This window comes from Pteropus medius, unplaced genomic scaffold, assembly GCF_902729225.1.
Source record: "Pteropus medius unplaced genomic scaffold, Ma_sr-lr_union100, whole genome shotgun sequence".
Lineage (NCBI taxonomy): Eukaryota > Metazoa > Chordata > Mammalia > Chiroptera > Pteropodidae > Pteropus > Pteropus medius.
In genome coordinates this window covers 7,971,589-7,996,578 of record NW_024348304.1, presented here as the reverse complement: position 1 = coordinate 7,996,578, position 24,990 = coordinate 7,971,589, and the positions used below count along the sequence as shown (strand labels likewise).

At 33.0% G+C, this 24,990-nt stretch overlaps 1 pseudogene; it reads right to left on the bottom strand.

Moving 5' to 3' along the window:
- Positions 1-85: 85 nt before the first annotated feature.
- Positions 86-204, bottom strand: LOC120616317 (uncharacterized; annotated as a pseudogene).
- Between the last annotated feature and the right edge of the window lie 24,786 nt (positions 205-24,990).

Here is a 24,990-nt window from a genome sequence, read left to right as displayed (position 1 = left end):
TGAGGCAATCCTTGGTTGACCTCACAGAATGCAAGGACCTTGTCAGCTTACAATCCCTTATTTATTTATTTTTAAAAAAATTTTATGCCTACAGCACGTGGTTTTCCTAGTTGGTCTCCCATCCAAGTACTAACCAGACCTGACCCTGCTTAGCTCCTGAGATCAGACGGGATCGGGCTTGTTCAGGGTAGCATGACCATAGACAAGACCTTTCTATTATTTTTATATTACAGCATCATGTAAAAACTTTATTTTTTGCGAAGAGGGTGTGTATGGGACTAGGTGGCAGGTGCTCAGCCACCACACTGTTCAAGGGTCAGTCTTCAGCTGATGCTGTCTCATACCATGCGGGCCAGACACAGAGGCTTTTTCTGTCCACATCACCATTCCCTTTAAGTGTCTGGTGTCCTGGATCATGAAACAAGGGTGGCCTACCGAGAGCTCTTTGATAAGGCAACAAATTGTGGGGTCAAAGTAGGCATCAGAACACCTTGGAAAAGTAGTGGGTGACATGTTTGAGGCCATAGAAGGGAAATCCTTATAAATTTGCAAAGAAAAGGCAGCTAAAGTGTCTTGCTATCATAGGTAATATCTAGCACTCACTGGAATGGAGACTAATGTTCTCTGCAAACTGACAGTTTCTTCATGCCTCTCTCATCCCAGCGAAGGCTGCATTCTTGGATAGAACTGAGTGATAGCTTGCTTTTGCCTGTTTTCTCATATTAAAAAGGTTCCTCTTTCTCCACTTCCTCTAGCTCAGGGTTTGTCGACCTTGGCACTAGTGCTACTTTGGATCGGATAATCAGGTTGTAGAAAATGTCTTGTGCATTGTAGGATGGAGCAAACCTGCTTTTTCCACTAGATTCCTACAGCACTCTTCCACCCTCAGTTACAGCAACCGAAAATGACTTCAGACATCGATTGCCCAATGTCCCGTGGTAGGCGGGTTTCTCCCAGTTGGTATGCACTGTCTCGCTCATGGTATTTTTTTTTTTCTGTATTAAATATACTCATACAGACTTTCATCTTTCATCCCTGCTATGCTGGTGCCACAGAGGCAATAGTTCCCTTAAGGAAAGGAGTGACTGAGGTCTAGCTGCCTGGAGTCCAGTGGAAGATACAGCCTTGTGAATTCAAGTGAAAAAATGCAGTTAAAATAATAAGTTAGTACTTCAAAGCCTTTTTCCCTATCCCTATACATGCTTGCATGTATTAAAGAATATGTTCACTATAATCTCAAATGAATGAATCCATCTAATGAGCTACAAAAATAGATTTGTTTTATAAAATTTGTTTTGATATAATCTATATTTTTGAACACTGTGAGTTTTTTAGTAACTAAAACAACTTGTATAGCTCCAAATGAAATGACAAGTACGGGATATGTTCAGTCTAGTTCAGACTAGTCAATTAGTAACAGCATAGTTTAGACTAATCAGTTAGTAATCTCTTCACAATACTTTGGGAGTGAAAGAATATAAATACAAATCTATACATATTACAAGTATATATGCAAATATGTACATGTATATGCATGTATATGTTTGTATGTATATAATTCTTAAACATTCCATAGTTTTTTTTTACATTAATGGCACTAATAAAATCACTAACATTGGTATATTTTGTTTTCTTCTATATAGAACCCCTTTAAATACCATCTCATCATATCTACCGGTCAACTAACAAAACAGATATGGCAGAGTGATGTTATCTGCAGATAAACAGCAACTTCTCCAGTATTATTAGCTTAATATGGCAGCTACATCTATCAATCAATACTTCAACTCCCAGACGCCCATGTCAGCCATGTGCTTTGAAGTTTATTAGATGTGTTTAAAATCCTATTCACACATCACTGAGAATTACATATGCAACAGTATCCATTACGTAAGATGTCCCCAGATGTTGATAATATCACCAAATTAAATATATATATATGTAAAATAAATGGACCCATATGACAGATTTTTAACAAAAAAAATCTGTAATTTTTTATCTAAACAATTTTGGGGCAAAATTAAATAAAATAGATAGGATATATTTATTCTGAAATATTTATGATTGAAAGTATATATTCATATTCGTATGCATGCTACAGGCATAATGTTCTATTTAAAAGAATACATTTCAAACAGCTTATAAGAAATATGACATTCCTTGTTGTCTGTAACCCACGTTGCCTTCTCAGAAGTATAAGAGCATTATAAAATCATTGTGATCGCTGCAAGAAAATTCCCACTTCTTAGTTAAGCCTGAGCTCCCATATGTCCCTTTTACAGCATCTCAGAGAGTGTTGATGGAGCGAAGGGCTGTGTTCCTCACTCATTTTCACATTTCACATTTTCATATTATCCCCCTGCCATTTGAAACACTCTGTCTTGAGCTTTCAGGACCTCCTTTTCTCTTCATGTTTTCAAAGGCATATTTTAAGGTGTTTTTTTTTTTTCTTTAATACTAGAGAACATATGGGAAAATTTTGATTTTTTTTTTCAAATTTCGCCATATTAACTTTTGAAACTTTGGTTTTTTAATTTTTGTATTATGAATAATGTACTTTGCTTTTTTGATGAATGATTACTTAAAAAGAAAATAATGCTAACCCATGATAATTGATGATTATTTTTCAAGAAGTATTTTCTATCTAGTAGAGTTAGAAAGTCAAAAAAATGCATGTCTTGATTTTTCTAATATTCATTTATTATCAAAAATTTACTGAGCATTTACAATAATTATTGAGTTAGTAGTTATGCTAGAAACTGGGTAGGATAAGGTGGGAGATAAAATATCTCTGCCCTAAAAGAGTTTTAAAAAATAAAATATATATATGCACATGTATTCCTATGTATATATAATATATAATGAATATTAGGCAAAGGAATGACTATATATGTATATATGTATACATATATGTGTATTTATTCCATATTTACATATTTTTTCTCTAATATTCATTAAACATATGCAATGTGCAAGGTATACATTAGTTTTATAAGCAAAAATCTTCCCTGAAGTTATCTGACACACATTTTCAAGTGCCCTAATGGGATAGATAGAAACTTTTAAAATACTTTACAACTGACCTTGATACTTTTTTCTTTAGGTTTCATGAAAATATGTTTTCAAGAGGCAGTGCAATAAGCCTGTCACTGACCATGTGTCATTCCTTACTTCTTGGTAGAGAAGGTGGAATAAATATTAGAGAGGCATTTTTAAATAAATTAGAATGATTACATTTTACTCTTTTCTGTAGAAAGGTTAGTGGACTATTAAAGATGAAACCCATAAATTATATAAACTTAAATAATTCACTATACAAATAATATGTGTATTTAAATATTCTGTATATATAGATATGCACAGGAAGCAGATATTATCTCAGATTCACAAAAGCAAACAAAATTTCATTTAGTTTCACTACTTCACTGAATTACTACCTAAATGTGTATCTATTTAAACCACAATTTTATACAAAAGCCTGATTTTCATATTCTGTTTGATTTCCAGAAACTTAAATATTAGAACGGGTCAAGCTAAGGGCATATTTGCAGTTTTCCTTTGAAGAAAATGGTGTTAAACTATGAACATATTTAAGTAACATAGTAAACCAGTGTAACTGCCTTCACTTAGTAAAACTCAGCTAATTAAGCCAATCGTGAAGGTCACCAACACAGATTTCAAGTTCATGTGAAAATACAGATGTGCAGTGTTAACAGTGTTCACAGTTTCTTTAAAAACATGAAATGTAAACCTGTTAAATCACCACAGTCGGTAATGGATAATACATACTTTTGAAAAACCAACATTCCTGAAAACATTTTCTCATTGCTTTCTTGAAAATATGACTTGTGATGGTTGATATTATGTGTTTTACTTGGCTGGCCCATGGAGAGCCCAGATGTTTTGATAAAACTTGTTTCTGAGTGTGTCTGTGAAGGATTAGCATTTGAATTGGTAGACCGAGTCAAGTAAATTGCATCCTCCAGTGTAAGTGGGCTTCATCCAGTGAGTAAGGGAGAACTCTCTCTCTCGTTCTCTCTTGCTCTCTCTTGCTCTGTCTCTCTCTCGCTCTCTCTCTCTCACTCTGTCTGTGTCTGTCTGTCTGTCTATCTCTCTTTTGGCCTGGTGGTTTCTGATCTGGGACATTGATCTTCTCCTGCCTTGAGACTGAACTCTGGACTAGAGCTTTCATGATCGACCGACCCTCCTGGTTATGAGCCTTCAGACTGGATCTTGGATTTCTCAGCCTTCGTAATCACATGAACTGATTCTTTATAGTAAATATCTCTCACTGTTCTCTTGCTCTCTCATTAATATATAGATATATAATTATATACATATATAATTAATATAATATAATTATATGTAACTCATATTTAACATAATAAGTAATATCTTATATAAATGTGTGTGGATGTATGTGTAGAGATAGAGATAGAGATATATAAACATATATTCTCTTTTTCTGTTTCTTTGGAACACCCAGACTATTGTAAAACCCATTTTACAGACCTCCCAGTGGCTAGAACATATTTACATTTGCTAAAGTCATACTCAAACTAAAGTCATATTCAAACCATCAAAGATAGTGATAGTTCCCAGTGTAATTGTTGATAAAGTAAATTATCTCTGCTTTATTGAAGGTAAAATAGTATAGACATGACAGATATATTCATTTTGCAGAATTTTCTCTTTCTAAACTAAAAATTTAAATTTAAGACGTGTAGCAAGTTTCGGCAGAGATAATATTTTTCTGTAGCACACACAAAACCGTAAGTAGAGCACATACTAAATTACCCATCTCCCCCACTCCCACAATTTTACTTGAAGAACCACACTTTCATGTCTCCTCAACACTCACGTCTCAGGTGACGCGGGGAACCGAAGCCAGCCAGCCAGAGCTGTGATTCTGGGTTCTGATTCCTGATCACTCAGGAATTTGTGATTAGTTCAAGGAACATGGCTGTTAGTGCCTGGCCTCAAACTGAAGAGTTTAGGGGTTAGATGTTAGTAAATAACTGGAAATAGTCTAATATCATTCAAGAAAAAAAAATGCATTTCATTGTTAGGCATAGGTCGTTCCCTCCCTCCCCGGGGGTGTGAACAAATGACCGTTGTGCCCCAGGAGACTCTACTCCTTCCTGGCCCAGTAGGGCAGTCATTCTGGGCCTGAAGTTCATGTGTGAGCCGGAGAATCAGGAGAAGAAGCACGCAGAATCAGGTGTGTGGACCCAGTGCTCTGTATCTGGATCACAGCATCGCTGCCTTTTCTGCTATGGGAATTCAGGTGTTTTCACGTATCTTCTTTACTTCCAGTCTAACGTTATTCTGAAATTTGGTTTCTTCCAACTGAAAAATACTTTGAAAGTGATAGATTCAGGTATTGTTATTATCTCAAGGAGCGTTGATAAGGAGCATATGGCTAACAAGGTGATTCGCTTCTTTATCTGGATGGGTGCAAAAGCAATATCCATATATTTCAGAGGCCATTCTCGGTACTGGAAGCTCTCAAATAACTTCAGACTGGATACAGATGTTTCTTTGTCCTAAATGGATAGTTGTTATCAAAAGAATATACATCTCATAGAATTTTGTAGCTGGAAAGGGAACTAGAAAACATAAAATCTACTCTCCATTATGAAAGTTACCCTGTCTTTATACCATTAAAAATAAAGAAATGAGACAAGTTTTTCACGTGAATTTAGAACTCATCTTTTTTTCCTGCTGAAATAAAACCTTTTTCATTATATAATGGCCTTCTTTAAACCTGCTAATGCTATTTTTGCTTTAAAGTCTATTTTAAGACTGTAAAATAATCACAAAGCATTTTTTTTTTTCAATCATTTCATCCTGATTTAGATTATTTTTTTTTTTTTTTTTTTTTTTTTTGCAGCTCTCATATCTGATAATACCATATTTGAAAATATCAAAGTTGAATTCTGCTGTTAATAGTTTCTAATGTCTTAGTCATGTCTTGCTATAGGTTTTATTTCCACATTTTCCTTCTATTTATATATTATCTTGCAAGCTTATATTTAGCCGGTCAAAGTGTTTAAAAACCATGAGAGTTATATCTTGAGAATGAGTTGTTCCAGAAAGAATTTGTATTTACATTTTCTGGGTACGCTTGGAAACTAACAATTTGAGTCCACTTTATTTTACCCTCTAACCTTTAGAATCCTGTATCTTACATCTGTGTACATTTGTGCATTAAACTTTTGTGAAAGCAAGACTGTGGTTCGCATTTGGGTGGAAATTTCTTCCTTTCCTCCTATTTTATATTTTTCTTTCTCTATTTCTTAAATTCATCAGTAGAGATCGAGGTAGTTATTATAGTCCCCTTCTGATCACCCTTTATCTCAATTTTATTTTTCTTAGCTCATTATTCCACTAAACAAGCTGGTTTTTTGAGGAACCTGGCTTTAAATAGTCATTTCAGTTTCTACGCTCCATCTGTGTTGAGTGCAAGACCTCATCTTTTTATCCCTACATATTCATTAAAACCAGTGTATTTAATGCAGTCCCAGGAATATTTCTTGCTTTCTCCTCTGGATATCTTCATTCTTCTAAATTGATCCACTTAAAATGTTAATTTCAACTTAATTTATTTTCTGTCTTAGTTTACGCTTGATCTCATAATTCAGGCAGCCACAGCGAAGAAGCAGGTCATGATCTCTTTCATTGCTCTTTCTTCTTTCCTACTCATTCTATTTCTTTTGCATCTGTTTTCCTTCTCCAGCATTGAAGCTTGGGGAGAAACTGGAGAAAGAGTAGACATATTTGGTGTACTTAGTTTGTAATCTATGGCAAACATCTTCAGCAGATTTCTTTGATTTTTATAATCAACTATAAGGTGAAGTACTGTGAAAATCCATTAACTCGACTTTAATAAAACATAAGCTTCATAGTTATAACACATAATATAGTACTCAAAGAAAAAATTGTGTGTAATAATATCCTTATATTATTGCATGTAAAAATTACTGTATTGACTGTAATAACCCAAAAGAAAAAACTAAAACAAAGACTAAAGTGAAGATAAAACCTCATATCTTTGAATATTCCTAGGAAGTGAAAAAACTTGGGTAAGTCAATAAACTTTTTACTCTCATTTTCCCTATTAAAAGGAAAATTTAGATCAGATGATCACTTATACTCTATCAACATACAATTATAATTTTGTTGCCATGAATTACCTTTATTCTTACAGTGCAAATATTTCCTTCATATTTCATAATAGTATGAAAAATGAAATCTGTACCTCTTCAATAAACTTAATTTGAATAGATAGGAGACATAACCATGCAATAAATATACACCAAATCATGTTTTGAGTCAATTTTCCCCCTTTCTCTCTAGTTTAAATAATTGAAAATACTGTATGCCTAGCCATCGAGAAAAAAATGAATATTATCAATATGTTAAATTGGTTCTAATTCTTGGATTCTAAAATGAAATTATAGTAAAAAGGATATTTTGGGCTCTCCAAATTGACTTGACAGAGAAAATTGTCCTCTTCGCCCTTGCAAATAATCTTGGTCTTGTTATTCTTTTGAAATTAGCAAGATTAATTTTTCTTTTAACATTCAACTACTCATTAAATACTGCATCAATTTAAGTATTTATTAAAATTAAAAGAAATGGTAGAGTTAAATTTATGTAGCTAAGAAAAAATTTTAAATGTTTTAACTCTCTGAAACCATGTGAGAGCTCTTGTTAAGTTCATAGGAAACATTTTTAATGCTTCATGTATAATTGCCAATTTTAAGGGTACAGCAAATTGAATGCCAATGGCCTTGTTCTATTTTTGCTTAAAAAAATTCCAGAACCTGAAATTAAAAATAACTAAGAGGAAAATGAATCCAATTAGTCTTATATATATTTTTACTGCTGCTTTATTTTCCACATAGATATTTTCATTAATCTTAGTGTTGCACTTAAGAATTTTCACAAATATTGGTAAAAATCTCCCCCAATAAATACTCTTAGGTATATTCGAGTGTATATTCTCTAATATATGTATTTTGGTTTTTCATATGTTTTTCTAAATATCTCAGATTCTATGATATTTTGAATGAGATTATGGACATATTAAAAGTTCATAGTCAATATCTTATTGAGAATCTAATGAGATATAAAGAAACGGTGTATTTGATTTCCTGTCTAAAATAGAATTGCAGGAAAACAGTGGAATGCAGACACTTTTTGGGGGTATTACTTATTATCAAGTCAGTATTTTGAGAGTTGCCACTAGAAATACATACATAAATAATGTTTTCTGAATTTTGGTTCATAAATAAAACATGTAAAATAAGGAATCTGATAATTATTTTGGAAGCGAGGGTTATATCGAAGTCAGACATAGGGTCATGAACACCGCACAGAAGTTAGTTTTTGATGCCCAGCTTCCTTTGGTCACTGCTTTGTCTCTGTCCCACTGAAATATCTGTCATTCTCGTAGAATGGCTTTTCAGACCCATTGGCTTGCTTCCGGTTTTGTGCCATGCTTGGTGCAAGAGAATATTTCTGTGAGTCTATTTAAAACACTTCCTCTGCTAAAAATGTCCACCACAGAGCCATTTAATCTCTTTTCTTACCACCTTTCTGACATTCTGTTGGTATGTATTTTATATTGCCGCTCTAACGAAGTATGTAAACTTGATGACTTGGAACAACACAAATTTATCTTCTTACACTTCTGGAGAGCAGAAGTCCAAAATCGATTTCCCTGAGCAAAATCGATTTCTCCTGGCTGGAAGATCTAGGGGAAGAACTGTTTTGTCTTTTCCAGTTTCTAGGGACCGTCTGCATTTATCAGCTCATGGTCTCCTTCCCTCTTCAAGTCAGCAATGGTTGGTTGAGTCTTTGTCACATCTCACCGTGCTCAGTCTCCTGCATCCCTATTTCACTTACACAAAGCCTTATGGTTACATGGAGCCCACCTAGATTCTGGAGGTTAGGACATTATTTTGTCTACCAGATCTCTGCTCCAATATTTTGTTTTCACCAACTCCCCCAAATTCATAAAGGAATTCCATCTTCCCTTTTTGAGTTTGTGCATGTTGTATTATCTCCATGTTGTATGAAATCCCTCCAACTTTTTTTTTACTAACCTACTCCAATTCTATCAGCACTCATAGAAATTTAGGGTTTTGGAAGCAAACACAAGTTTTACAAACCTACTACTTGTAATTTTGTTCTGCCTCATATCTTTCACTTGAAAATGGGCAACTCAGGGAAGAGGAAACTCAGGGAAAATAACAGACAAGAAAAACATAAGTTAATATTATAAAATATCATTGAATTATACATGTCAATATTTGGGGAACCTAAAAATGCTTGCCCTAGGAAATAAAGTTCTGTAACACCAACTTATAAAATATAATAAAATCTATAAGGAAGATCATTTTAACATCAATTATGTTAAAAAGATGTTCTCATTAGTTAAAGCAGAATTGAAAGTAGAGCACTTCACATCATGCAGATAATGAATATGGGTAATCAAGTCCCTTAAATAAATTTACTTTATTACACAAATTATTCACCTCAATTATCAATTTGGCCTGTTGTCTTTAGATGATCATCCAATTCTCATGTGTGCAATTTTCTTCAGTTACGATACGTTATGAATATGATAGAGATGGAATTTACTAAATGTCGGTGTATTGAAATCTGTGCCCCAGTGCTAATTCTTTGTTGGCACATCATACATTCATACCTCTTTTTGAAGGATAAATTGTTTCCTCTACCTGAAATCATTTCTCCTTGTAATGGGAACTCATTCCTAGAATCTAGCCCAGCGCTAACACAAACTAAGTCCTCTCCAAAATTTTCACTGAGTGATTTTAAGATCCATTCATATAATGTATGTAGATCACCAAAAGTCAGAAATATCTACAATTATATCAGAATAACAAATCTTTAAAGAGTCTACCAAATACGTCTCTTAATTTTATTCAAACTAAAGAAATATTTTGTATTTAGTACTAGGTGGTATCACTTGACTAGTGCAATAAGAATATTTAAATAGTGAAGGATGAAATCTATTGCTGTGCAAGTAATCTTAGAAAATCTTCCTCAAAATTCATTTCTTTCCAATACAAATGATTTGCACACAGACAGGAGAATGAAAGTCACACAGGAAGCCACCAATAAATCAGACCATCTCACTGGAGAATGCATAGTAATTGGAGGATATGCTAAAACTATATAATTGGAACAAGATATGGAAATGTTTTATTTATTAATAATAAACTGTAATATATGTTACACATCCATTGATAGCACCCTCAGTTAAAAAACAAAGTTTTTAAAACATCTAAACATCTCTATATTAAAGTTATTCAACCAAGTAAATAGGTTAAAGTACATGTTTATGTAGTACACTGAACAATGAAGAACAATGTTAACAATGTAAACCTAGGCACAACTCATACTAAAATGGTTTTTTTGTCATTTAAATTCTATTGTAATTTTTATCCTAGGGCATTTCTGAAAGATATGTGAAACAAAGCTTTAACTATAAAAAGAGTAGTGAAAGGCAAAGACTAAACTAATGAAGCATAGTTTTTCTGAGGCCATTTTCCTATCTTTTTGTACATATCTTTATGTAATATAGAAAGCCTTCCCTCACTGTAGGCCATCTGCTCTTTTGTCAAATATACTCCAAATTGTTGGTGGAATTAAAATGATGTAGTATAATAATCCCTCTGAAATAAACTTTAAATGTTAGTTTCACAGAAAAATGATTTTTTTAAAGGATAACGTTAAATTTCCAACTGCCATTTAATGTGATATGTGAAGTAGAATAATTTAACAGAGTCTTATTTTACCTATTACAACACCTGTAACTGATTTTTTTTTTTTTTTAAATCACAGTTTTATACACTGGTCGTTGCCTTTGGAAGAGCAATCCTGTTCATATCATCCCAACTCCGTGTTCCATGACATCAGATTGATAGGTTTAAATCAGCAATTGGGGTGTATTTATAGTATGTAAATCAGCAAATGCTACAAATCAGGGTTCCTCCCGTTCCCCATCCGTCCGACTGTAAACCATTTACCAGCATGTCACTGTGATGCTGAAACTAATGGTCTCTCTTTTGCCTAAGTTATATGTCCTTAAATGATACACTAAAGTGAAATGCTTCAAAATAGAGTAGCCTCTTATATTTATCGAAGTCATATAGTTAATAGTGCACAGTTGACTTCCTTTGTATCTGAAGATGCCTGAGCTAAAAGAAAAATGCTGATTTTTACACTTCTTATATTCCATTAGTGCACCTGACAATTTGAACATATTTTCTTAAAATAGTTTAATTAATGGATAAAAGGGGAGAGCTGTTAAATTTAGATTGCTTTAAAGTACATAATGAAAGCATCAGCAAGACCCAAGGTGAAAATGAGGTCGAATGAAGAATTTTGATTGGATATTTATTTAACAAATTGTAATTGAACACAAATGAATAAAAATACACACTGTGCTATTTGTCTCTTTTCTTTGTAAAAAAATACTGAACATGAATGAAAAAAAGTGCTGTATTTATAAAAACTAAGGATGTTTTTAAAAGCCTTGATGAAGTACAGGCACTAAAAATATTTACTGAAAATAGGTGTGGGTGAGACAACTGTAAAAGATCAGAAACATAAAACACCAAAAATATTTAGGAAGATACTTCATTTAGATGTCTTTGCAAATGTCTCTGAATTTCTCACTTCACCTTAAAGGAACTGAAAATGGAAATCGTGGAAGGGAAACTGTGAGTGTGTTTTATGAAAAAAAAAATGTGAAAGGTATCTATCCTCAAAATAGAGATGAAAAGCTTGGCTCTACATCAAAATATTATGGAAAAAATATGTTTATATATATGAAATTAAAATAAGTTAAAATAATTACTTTTAAAACTACCTAAAAACTCCTAATCCCAATAAATAAGAATTTCTGCCCTTATCCCCTCATTCCTAGCCACAAGAGATGATGGTTTTTTACTCTTTAAATGATTTAATTTATAGTTCCTTTATCTTCAAACAATTAAAAAAATATATTTATTATTCTGTATTTCTTTCTTTTCATAATTTCATTTTTATTTTAAATAAGATTTAGGGGATAGTTTTAGATTTACCGAAAGATTGATGGGAAGGTACCGAGATTTCCCATTTACCCTCTATCCCCATATAAGCATAACCTCACCCATTAACCACATTCCCCACTGGAGTGGTATATTTGTTACAATTGATAAACCTACACTGGTATATTGTAATCACCCAAAGTCCACTGTGTACAGTTACTCTTGATATTAACATTCTATGGATTGGACAAACATAGAATGACATGTATCCATCATTATGGTATTATAGAGAATTTTCACTGCTCTGCAATTCTCTGTGCTCTGTCTACTCATCTGTCTCCACTCTCAACCCTTATCAACTACTGTTTTATTTATTTATTTTTTAACTGTATTCATAGTTTGCCTTTTTTGGAATGTCCTGCAATTGGAATCATACATCCTTTTTCCATCTTTCACTTAGTAATATGCATTTAAGTTTCCTTCGTGTCTTTTCATGGTTTGATAGCTCATTTCTTATTGGTGTTGAATAATTTCTGTTGTCTGGATAAATCACAGTTTATCAATCCATTCACCCATATAAGGACATCTTGGTTGCTTCCAAATTTTGGCAATTAAGAACAAAGCTGCTATAAACATCTGTGTACAGGCTTTTCTGTGGAAGTAAATTTTCAGCTCCTTTGGAAAATTTCTTAGGAGTACAGTTGCTGGATAATATGGTAAGAGAGTGCTTAGTTTTGTAAGAAATTGCCAAACTGTCTTCCAAAGTGGCTGTACCATTTTGCGTTCCCATCAGCAATGAATGAGAGTTCCCGTTGCTCCACATACTCATCAGCATTTGGCATGTCAGCGTTACAGGTTTTAGCCATTCTAATAGGCGTGTGCTAGTATTTCATTGTTTTTATTTTCCTTTCCCTAATAACATATGATGTGGAGCACTTTTTCATGCTTACTTGCCATTTGTATGTCTTCTTTATTGAGGTGTCTGTTTGTAGTTTTTCTCCCCCTTTTTAATAAGGTTGTTTGTATTCTTGTCTTCAAACTTTAAGAGATTATTGCATATTTTGAATAACGGTCCTTTATCAGATGTGACTTTTGTAAGTATTTTCTCTCAGTCTGTGGCTTATCTTCTCATTCTCTTCATGTTATTTTTCACAAATCAGAAGTTTTAAATTTTAATGAAGTTCACTTTACCAATTATTATTTTAATGGCTCCAGTCTTTCGTTTGGTATCTAAAAGTTCATCGTGCTATCCAACATCATCTAGGTTTTCTTCTCTGTCATTTTCTAGAAGTTTTATAGTTTTTCATTTTATATTTAGGTTTCTCATCTATTTTTAGTTAATTTTTATGAAAGGCGTAAGGTTTGTGTCTAAATTCACTTTTTTCGAATGTGGTCATTCAATTGTTTCACCACCGTTTGCTGAAAAGACTTTCTTTGTTCCATTATACTGCCTTTGCTCCTTTGTCAAAGATCAGTTGACTATATGTATATAGGGCTATTTCTGGTCTCTCTGTTTCATCCCACCGATCTATTTGTGTATTCTTTTACCAAGACCACACTGTCTTCCACTGCAGCATCACCGTAGGTCTTAAAGTCAGGTAGCAACTGTTTTCTAACTATAAATTTCTCCTTCACTACTGTGTTAGCTACTCAGGGTCTTTTGCCTCTCAGTATAAACTTCAAAATCGTTTTGTTGATATCCAAAAAATAACAACATCAAAGAAGAAAAGTATTTGCATATCCACCTCGTGACATTATAATTAGCATCTCTGCATAAATTAATGTATAACTGCATGGCATTAGATATCAAAGATAGGGGCATAGATACGTCTTTAAGAGAGGTTATTAAGCCTCATTATACATGGCTCATACAATCCCAAATCCATTTTTTAGTTCTCCTTTACCAATCAAAGCTATTTTGTTTTTCAAAGTGGCTGTGTGCCCAGCTTATCAGCTACATTTTCCACACTTTCTTGCAACAAGAATTATTCAAGTGACACAATTCTGGCCAACTAGAAAAAAGCATAAATTTTCTGGACTGACTGGGAAGGTTTTGTTTTTCCAACACGTTTAGCCTGTTGCTTTCCTCTTTCTGGGTAGCATTCAGGAAAAAAAAAAAAAAAAGGACGGAGATGTTGAAGTGTCTTTGTAAACATTTCACAGTCATGAGAGTACCTATTAAAGGTACAGTAACTGAAAGATAGAATGGGACAGGGACATTTACAACACCGTGGAGTCATCACTCCAGGCTTGGAACACCTGTTTTTAGACATGTCAGGTAAAAAAAAAAAAAAAATCTCATTTTGAGTTTTTGGAAAAATATCTAGTTTTCCAGAGTTTTAGAAAATCTGGTTTTAATTTGTTGAAAACCATTCTAGTTGGGTGTTTCTTAGACATTAGTTGAATCCAATTTTTCAATGATTCAGAATACTCTAAGCTAAATTTACTCGCTTTAGGAAATTTTTAAAATCATGTGGAAGTACACTCAAGGTGGGGAGTATAATTTTCTAGATTTTATTAGAAAGCAAATAAATTCTAATGAAATTAATGAAAAAGACAGTTTGGTTTTTTTATATTTTATCATGTATAATGTGAAGGAAGTGCTAAATTCAAAACCCCTTTCTAAGTCAAAGATGAAACTCACATTAGAAGCCTCTCCCTTTGTGAAGCAGTGTGTGATTCCCCAATAAACAGGTAGTTATGCCTGACTGGGTACAACTGTTGTCTTTTTTAAATGCTTGTTTCGTTAGGTCTCCCTAGAATCAGATATTTCTAGTCTATAAATCATGTTTTGTGTCTTGGTGATTTAGTAAAAATGTAAACTAGTTAACCATCAAAATAATAATTTCGTAAGAACATTATATGTGTGTGCGCTTTTAAATTTTAAAAATACATGTATATCAATGCATACCCACATGTATACATGTTTGTTTATACTCACCAATATTGACATGCATTTTTTGAGTAGGCATCTGTTTCAAAATGAATCCCTTCCTTTGAATATTTGATAACTTTCCAGTCACACACACGCACGCGCGCGCACACACACACACACACACACACGCACACCCCTGTATCTTATTCCTACTTTCTGTCCATCATGTTCAAACGCCTCACACGTTTCTCGGGATCCACTCATCTCCTCAATTTATTACAGCAGTTCTGAGATTTTTCTGTCTTGTACTGAAGTGTGTTCGTGTAATAAAATTTATCCCTGCATTCATGTAGTAGGTTAGCTTATCCTCAGATAATTTTTTTTCCATGCTCTGTGCTTTTACTACACTTTCTCGTTGCCTAGATACTTTCTTCCTCCAGGGCTCATATACCTTTCTTTATCTCCCATCCTCTAAATAAGAATAGACTGTACATGTTTTGATATACAAAACTGAATTATAGATTTTAGAGAAAAGGAAAAGAGCATATGAAGTAAAAATAGATGTTGAGCTAGAAAATCACCTTTTTTTTTTCCTGGTAAAGGGGTTATTCCAAAAAGGTACAGAACAAACTATTTTGCTTAACCCTGAGCTTCAAACACAATTTTTAGTTTTCTATTGCTGCAAGTACAGATTAGGACACATTTAGCAGTTGGGTGCAAGGCTCATTTATTATCTCACAGTTCCGTAGGTCAGGATCACAAGACAGTACAGCACAACTGCGTCCCTCTGCTTAGTTTCGTAAAGTTGAAATCAAGGAGCAAAGCTGCGCTCCTCTCATGAGCCTTTGGATCCTCCTCCAGCATCATTCAGGTTGTCAGCTGAGTTCAGTTTCTCCCTGTGATCGTAGGACTGAGGTCCCCATCTCCATGCCAGCTGTCAGCAAGGGTGCAGTCTCTCGACGCTGTCACACTGCATCTCGTGCTTTCCACGTGGCCTCTATCCAGGAGCCGAAGGTCAGGTCTGTCTCTGCTCTCAATCCCTCCTGCTTCTCCTTTTGCTATGCTTCAGACTTCCACCCAAAGAAAATGTTCTGCCTTTAAAGGCTCGTGTGATTCGATTGGGATCCCTCAGGTGATCCAAATCACCTTATTTTAAGGTCCATAACCTTAATTACATCTGCAAAATCCCTTTGAAAATCTAATGTAACATATTCATGGGCCTTAAGGATTAGAATTTGGACATTTTGGTCATTATTCAGTCTACTGCATGTACCCAACAAGTTTCTGGGGGGGGAAAGACACTGAGAAAACACAATAGTTGATTAATTTTACTTTCGAAATGAAGAAAAAAAAAACCTGTTCATACACACATGTACACACATACACAATTTCCTCTCATTATCCCTGACTCAAGATGTGACTTCTCATAATAGTGAACTCATATCATTTTCTGCTGTTTCTCTCTAGGTTTAAATGTCAAAAAGGGTTTTTGTTATGTGTGAGTTTGTTTCCAGGCATAGGAGAACTTAAAATAATATAATAAGCATAACTTAGATATTTGATGACCATGGCTGTTTTTCTTTGCCACATTACCTTTAAAAATTGTCACTTTCACTTAATACACTTAAGCCAAAGACCACCAGAAACACACCTATAGTTTTAACAACTGGATTTACCAGTCGTTGCAGCGAGGGAGGACACACACTGTGATGAAACATAGGGTGCCTTGGTGAGAAGGTGTTAGAAATCCTATTATAAGATTTGGGTTTTGGTTGGTTGAGGGATGGTGTAAGGAAGCAAAGACTTCCTCTGGATTGGATGCTGTCAGACGTGGAGGCAATTCTTTGGTTGTCTATCTCAATAAAATTCATCGATAGAGAGTAGAGACAATAATAAGGCTTAAGCTATAATTAAGAAATATTTCTGTGTTTTCTGCTGTAGGGAAGGTATTTGTATTTGGGGGGGTTTAGGATAATTTTGTTTTTGTCTGTGGTTAGAGAAAATTTTGAAGTGGCCTCTATCTATCTCCTTTAATCTAGGTCTCAGAGTAACCTCGTCTCAAGTTCATGCTCTATGAGGTCGTTTACATCTAATAGGAAAATATCATGACTTAGATGTGAGGTCTAAGCCATCTTCTGACTGTCAGAAATTGCTTTTTTATTTTTCTTTTACTTTCTTAATTTTAATTTGATGAATGTTTGTACTTTGTGTCCAGAGCAGTTTTACAAGGTACGAAGACTGATCTGATTAGTTTTGTACAATTTCCAAGTTTAATGATTACCTGGACCTATAGATAACCTGTTCATCTAGTATCTGAACAGAAAGTCTGATTTCATTTGGAAATTCTAGAAAGATAATAGTAGTGTTGGCCAATCAACCAAATGTTTGCCGAAGAGAACACTTTGTATGAAAAATTCCTGTAAATCACTCAAGGACATATTATACAAAGTCTTAATTACAAAACAGAGCTGAGTAATCTATGTTTTGCACTCACTTTTACAAAAATCACTATGCTAGTTATCAAGAATATGTTGGTATTTGGCACCTTCCAATTACTTATCTTAAAATATTAACAGATTGATATGAGTTGAAGAGTAACATCGGAAACAATAGTTTATAATAACTTAAAAAACTTGAAGACTTTCCTTCCTCTTATAAGTGATGTTCTACTCTAAACATATTGAGAATTACATATGAATGTCAGAATCTTCTTTAAATGGCAATTGAAATAGTATATTATCTTTTTGCCATCAAAAAAAAAACTCATTATAATTATTTTAATTATCTAAAGGAAAATTTAATGATATTTAATGAGTACCTAATTTTATCTTAGGAAAGATGCTAAAGCAGATATGAAAATTTAAAAATGATCTGAGGCCTAATCTCAAAGAGTTTGCAATTCTTCAATGAAATAGCAATCATATGAAGTAATTAAATGCAAAATAATACCCTAAATATACTTCAGGAGATGATACAATCTTTTCGTGTGGCTGGTTTGGTACAGAATTATTTTTAATATAATAACAGGGGCAAAAGACAGCGTAGAAGTCATTTACAATTCCTTGTTTTCTTTGTTTGTTTGATTGTTTGTTGTTTGTTTTCTTGGTGGAGTACACAAAGATTCAAGGTAGGGAGGATACGAGTGAAATTGTATTCCTGGCTTTCATTATCAATGAAGTTTACTACACTTAGGCCTGTAAATGAAGAAGTAAATCAAGTGCCTGAGAGTAAAACATGTAAGGTTTAGATATTAATTCTAAAATTAAGATAAATTACAGGATTTCTCCTCCTCTGATTAACACTCTCTGGTTTGTCAAAAGCCTAAGGCAAAAACGAAATGGGGTATACAATCTATCTGTGAAGATGTGTTATTGACTGTGATCCAATAAGAAGACCAAAGGTAATAAAAGACTGTTAATGTGAGTGTGTCAAGGAGTAAAACAGATGTCTAACCCTGAGCGAGGGACCTATGAATGTGGTCAGATTCTCACTGATGATTTTTTTCCTTTCTATTTATCCAAAAGGTGGATACCATCATGTCCGTATGCGATGTCAATAATAAAAAGCAAATTGAGCAACTGTTAATCTCATTCTCTATTCTTGCCTTTTGTTTGCATGAAATTATGATTCCTGGAATATATTATATGTACCAAATTTTCTAAACAAAAATGAAAGCAAATTTTTCTTAAATTTTGTCAAAGTAGTTTTCGTCCTCATCAAACATTCTAGAATCTAAAGATTGGCTAATCCAAAACCATACAAAATTTCCAACAGAACTAAAATAAGTTTGCTCTAGTTTCTAAGAAGAATGAGTAAGCACTTAAGGGAACCATTTTTATAACTGTATCTCCTTCCAATTTCACCAATTATAAATTTATTATATTTAATATATAAAATATATTAATAATCAGAGACATTAAATATATTGGTTATTCAAATTCTTAGGAAATTTTTAAAGTTTAATCATCAGCTGAAATAAGCCATGATCAAGAAATGGAAGTTCGACATGAAGAGTGGTAGAGATTTGAGAAAAACATGGGCAAAATTAGTAACTTCCGTGTTCTCAAGAGCTGCATGAGAGTACTAGTGTCCAGTGGATTTGAGGGTATCGTTAAGAATGATCAGGAAGGCTTATTTTGATGAGATACTGAAAACGCTAGGCTGCCTATGCTGGCAGTGGCCAACATGTCGTCAGCAATTGACTTTATTTAGTGATTGATGCTGGTGCTCAGAGGCCAAGATGCTGAAAACTTTAAATCTCAGATTACAAACGAATCAGTCTTCTTGATTAAGGCTAATCCAGTACACATCAGCAGTTAAATTAGGTGTTCATTTTTCAAATCCATCTCTTCCTCTTAGAATTTTTCCTCTCGACTTTAGAAGAGAAAGCAAAACAAAAAATAAATGTCTGCAGCATAATTTATTTATTTGCCAGTGTGCCTTCTTTAGGTTTTAACTCAGAGTCATTTAGGTTTGTGGTTTTGAAACACCCAGAAGTAAATACTGATTACTGTAAACAATCAAATTCCCTACATATTAAATGTGCTAGAGGAAAAGCTTTTACTCTAAAGACTTACACGACACCTAGAGCTCTTGCAACTGTAGAGAAAGCATGAAAAGCTTGACCCTTATTAATAGACCAATGTAGACAGAAGGGCATAACAAACACTCTTGGATCCTCAAAACTTCCTTGAATCAAAGGACCATAGAGTTACCTGTCTCGGGACTTCCTCTTACATGAGCTAATGCAGTTTACTTGTTTCTAAAACATATTTAGTAGATTCTTGGTATTTATAGCCGGAAGCATGCTAACTTACCTTTGTCCCTCTTTATCATAATTTATCTCTGATGGACTTTAGAAAATGTTGTTTATCTCTTGCTTGTCAAGCTGTACCAAAAAAGTTGAGGCATGAAAAAATGTACAGAGAAGAGAAAAAAGTAATGGAATTCAAAGTTGTCAGAAAAGTCTTTAGGTAGACTATGAGACCAAGGATTGTGTTTGATAGATGAGAATGTAGAGAGGAAATGAGAGAATGAAAAAGCTGTATGTCTAACTCTGAGAAGCTGGATTTGACAGCCCATCACAGTACATTTCAAATATATTGCTTATATGTCAATGTGGCCTATTTTCATGTACTGAAAGAATTATCCATTATCTCCATTACTCTTAGTTGGTATTTCGGAGTTTTTGAAAAGTTGAATTCTGTTTATCCCAGAGTGTGTGTGATATTTATGGTGTTATAGATTCTAGTCTAGATTGTCACAGTAATATCGATGCTTTATTTGTTATAAACCAATATTTATTATGAGAAGAATTGCAATGCTAGGTATACTTTGTGAATACTGATAAAACTCAATTGTTATCTTGTGGAAACATTCCCAGTAGTTATGAGAAAACTAGAGAAGAAACAGAAATACAACTTTTGTTTTTCTAACCATACACCTTTTTTGTGAGTCTGTGAAAGAAATCAATTTTGGGATGATTTTTTTAAATCTGAGAAACAAGTAACATATGATTTGAGCTACATTTACATTTCAATTATCCAAATTTATGATTTACTATTGCTAGGTGTTTGCCCACTATATTTAAACTTATATACATTAGTAAGATTTTTAACACAGCACTACCTTTATTAATAAATACATTAAATTAATGTATTCACAATCAGGACTTAAAATTAAGCCAATATCTACTTGCATAAGCACCTGCATTTGTGTCCTGGGAGGCAGATCCATAGATTTGAATAAATTAGGTTATGTATAAGGTAAAGACAATTAGTAATCTTTCTGGACATTGTCAATTAAAAATTTTTTGTTTTCTTGATCTTTTATCATTGATGGTGAGTTCCCTTCTATTAACCATTTATCTTCCAAAATTATAGCTACATTTTATTTATGTCACCAAAAATGGTAATATAAGGCACAGATTGTTTAGTATTATTGTCCTAAATGTTATTAAATCAGATTTTTAGTTGCCAAGTATTGCTTCTTTATTCAAAACTGCCTTTTAAAAACTAGTTAATATTTTTAAATTTCAATATTTTGTTGTATTTATATGTGAACACTAATAGTAATATTATTAATTCCAAACTGCTAACAACAAATGCAGACTTAGTATGAATCAGTACAATTGAAAGTATAAATATGATCTCTAGATTAAAAGATATTATTATTTTCTTAATTTAATTAAATCCATTGGGGTAACATTGGTTAATAAAATTATATACGTTTAAGGTGTACAACTTATAATACACTGTCCATATCCTCTATCATGTGCTCACCACCCAAGGTCTAGTCTCCTTCCATCACCATGTATTTGACCCTCTTTGTTCTTCCTCCAACCCCCATCCCCCTGGAAACCACCACTTTGTTGTTACCGTCTGAGAGTTTTTTTGTTTTCTTTGTTGATTTTTACTTTATATCATGCATATGAGTGAAAATTACATTATTCTTATGATTTACTTACAATATGATTAATAAAACTTAGGAGACACTAGTTTTGTATGTGAATATTACTATATCAATGTTACTTGCCAAATGTAATTAAAGAACCTTTCTTCATTAATGTCTGTAGTTATACTTGTAGAAATTCTTTTTAAATACGCTTTTGCATGTCATGGTATATTCAGTTCCTACACTTTTTTTAGTATGTTATTTTCATTGTTACAGAGAGATTTGGATTTATTTTGAAGCAACACAATTCCATACAAATATTATAAATCTATAAAGTACTGATTATTTTTCTAGCACAGATGATCATGATAAAATGCAACTATAATATATTCAAGGCCTTATAATTTTAGGCCACACAATTGAGTATTTTACATATATATGTCTACACACATGCAGAAAGGATTATGGTAATATATGTATTTTCATGATACAATAAGATTTAAAATAATATTGATGGTATTGCATTAAGAAAATTTATATGATTATGCAAAACAATGCAATTTGCTATTTGCTCTGAACTGTTAGATTATCTCATTTACTTGATAACTTTACTTTTAATGTTAATATTTTTCATAATATTTTTATTTCTGGTAAAATACTGATATTCTGCAACTTTTTTCTTCATTCATATGATTTGGAAATATATCTATGTTGATAATAATAGTATTAGATTAAACATTTTTGACATGATTGATGATTTAGGCATTTGAATAATCTCCTCTTTCAGAAATTATGCAATGAATACTCTTGAGCAGGTAAAAATATTCACCTGCACAAGGGTTTCTCTATGGCCTACACCCAGAAGTGGAATTTTTGTGTTTTAAGTTATACGCATATTTCTAAATATTGAGAAAAAAACTAACCATTGTTATTTTCGTTTACATTCTCAGAGTATAAGTTTATTTTTCAAAAATATATTTCAAAATCAAAGACAATTTGTGGACAATTTCAATTATAATCACGTGCAAAGACACTAGATAAATATGTATAAATTGAATCCCTTTGATCTTTAATACTCAAGTGCTTTATGTAGAAGCAAAGTTTATATTGAGGTAAAATTCATGGGACATTGTTTACTTCCTTACTGAGATTACACATATTTCTCATCTAAATTTTGGTATTCAGTGTTACTGTGGAGATATATTAGTAATGATTTAGTAGGAGGCTAATAACGCTCCTTTGCTCTTTGTAGGTAAGCTGATTTTTCTGCCCATTTGCTTATATGATTCTTTAGCATTAAAGTTGAATAATTATTAAATTTATTTTAATATTGTTTTCCCCATATCGACTTGGGTAGAAAGTAGACCTTTGTATTGTAATGTTCATACTTCTTAAAAGTTTTTTCCCTTTGTTTTTCTTATTCTTTCCTACTATTTTCTTTCTCTTATTCAAGACTAATATTTTTGTTCAATTGAATCTTCTTTTTTTGTCTTCTAATTCTGCAGTTTAGTTTTTGTTTATATTTATGTCTTTGGCCTTTCCCTAATATTTGGCATGGCTTTCAGAAGATATTTCTAACTATCTCAGGTGTTTTTTTTGTGTGTGTGGGGGGGAGTACTTTTATTGTTATATTAATCTCTATACTCTTTTTACTTTTCTCTATTGTTTCTTTACTAAGTTCTATCAACTTGTTTTTTTAATCTTTTAAAAAAGTCTCATCATTGAGCTGTCATTGTTACTTTTTACTTTGTTTTGCTCAGTGATATTATGTTGTCCATTATTTTGTTGAGTTATTGATTATAATTATTTGTTTCTTTGATAATCCTTCTCTGATATAAATTCTTTAACTTTTTATATCATATGTACTTATATCTTAGAAATATCACTTATATATGATATAGTCAGCAATTTAGTCTTAAATATAGTCAGCAATTTACTGAGAAGTTTTTTTAAGAGGAATAGAGAGCAAAAGAACCGAGGATTCCTCATAACATTCTTGTTTGCTGTTTTAAATACACTCCCATTAAACCTGTTGTTTTCTTAGCAATAATGCCTCTCAGAGGTTGGTGTTTCAAAGGCTGGTGAGGCACCCAGTAAAGCCATTAAGGTCACAAGATCACTTTGTGTTCCCTGGATGTCTCTGCCTGCTTTCCATTTTTTAAGACATCTGGCTAAGTAGCTAAATTGCAAATAGAAATTGCAATTACTCATGGGGTTGTGTTGAATTATTTTTTCTATAGAGAAATGTCTAATTTCATGATTGATTAAGATCCTGAGATATACTATTTTAATCAATAAAATTTTAGATGGGCTTTTCATGAGAAATAATTTCTAGAAAATTGTGTATTTTCTTTTAGGTTATATTAGTTTTTGTTTTGTTTTTACACATCTTTTTCTATTTAGTGCAATTATCACATCATTGTCGAGAATGCTCTATAGCTTAGTTTCTTTAGCTGTTTGTTTTATGGGACATTTTAGATATTGTTTTTGTTTTTGGCATCTTTTTATGGGTTTCAAGGAAGTTAGATGAAGTAAAAATTACTTTAGTTGAAGGAAGATAGATGAAGTAAAAATTCTGTATTTCACAGAATTTCCAAATACCAACTTTGAAAATGTTTCTTTTCGAGAGAACAGCCTATTAATAACCAATTGAGAGGAAAACTTTAATTGCTCATGCACAAATGCACATACAGGAAGCCTGCTATCAGTGATAGTACATAGTGACACTACTACTATGTCTTCTTCAAGTAGGACATTTTTTAAAGAAGTTTAATGCTATTGGATATATTGATAACAAAATTATAGTCCAGAAATGAAGTGTTGTTGCCTAAAAATTATAACTAAAGACTTTCAATGAAGTAAAGATTAAACATAGCAAATATTAAATGAGGAAAATATACACCACTGAATTCTGAAGCTATGTTCTTATGTGTTTATATTTTTTCTCATGGCGACAAGCTGTATTAGCGACGGTTGCTTGCCCTTGCTTTATTTAATGCAACCACAGTGCCAGACAGGTGTTAATTACTGTTACTCCAACAGAGGAGGAAAACTTATCTCAATATTTCACACTTGGCATGCGAGTTTTCCATAGCTGAACTGTATGAATCCGGAAGCATACTTGTAATTTCTAGATGCAGGTTGTCTACATATTTTCATACCATTTTTTTAAAACAAATTTAACATCTCTGACTACTTCTGCACATTTGTCCTCTTCACCCTTTCATTATATTTTCTAAATCTTTCTGTGTTCCATACTTTTCTATGATCTGCATTCAAGTTCATAGGTTATCACCTTAAATATGATGAACCCAATTACTTTGTCACATTGTTTATGCAACATATTTATCTAGAACAGCCCCAAACTTGAATAAAAATACTTATTTGTGGAACCCAGGTCTACCTTGCTGGAGGACAATTGACTGTGCAGATTGGTGCCATTTTAAATTTATAATCTTCCAAAGTCTAGTCAGCCCTCAGCAATGCCCCAGAATTATCTTTGCTTTTCCTAGCCTCCTTCATCCTCCTCCTCTCTCCTCCTCCTCCTTCTTCCCTCCACTCCCTCCTCCCTCCCTCCTTCCTTCCCTTCCTTCCATTTCCTTCCTTCCTTCCTTCCTTCCTTTCTTCCTTCCTTCCTTCCTTCCTACCTCTCTC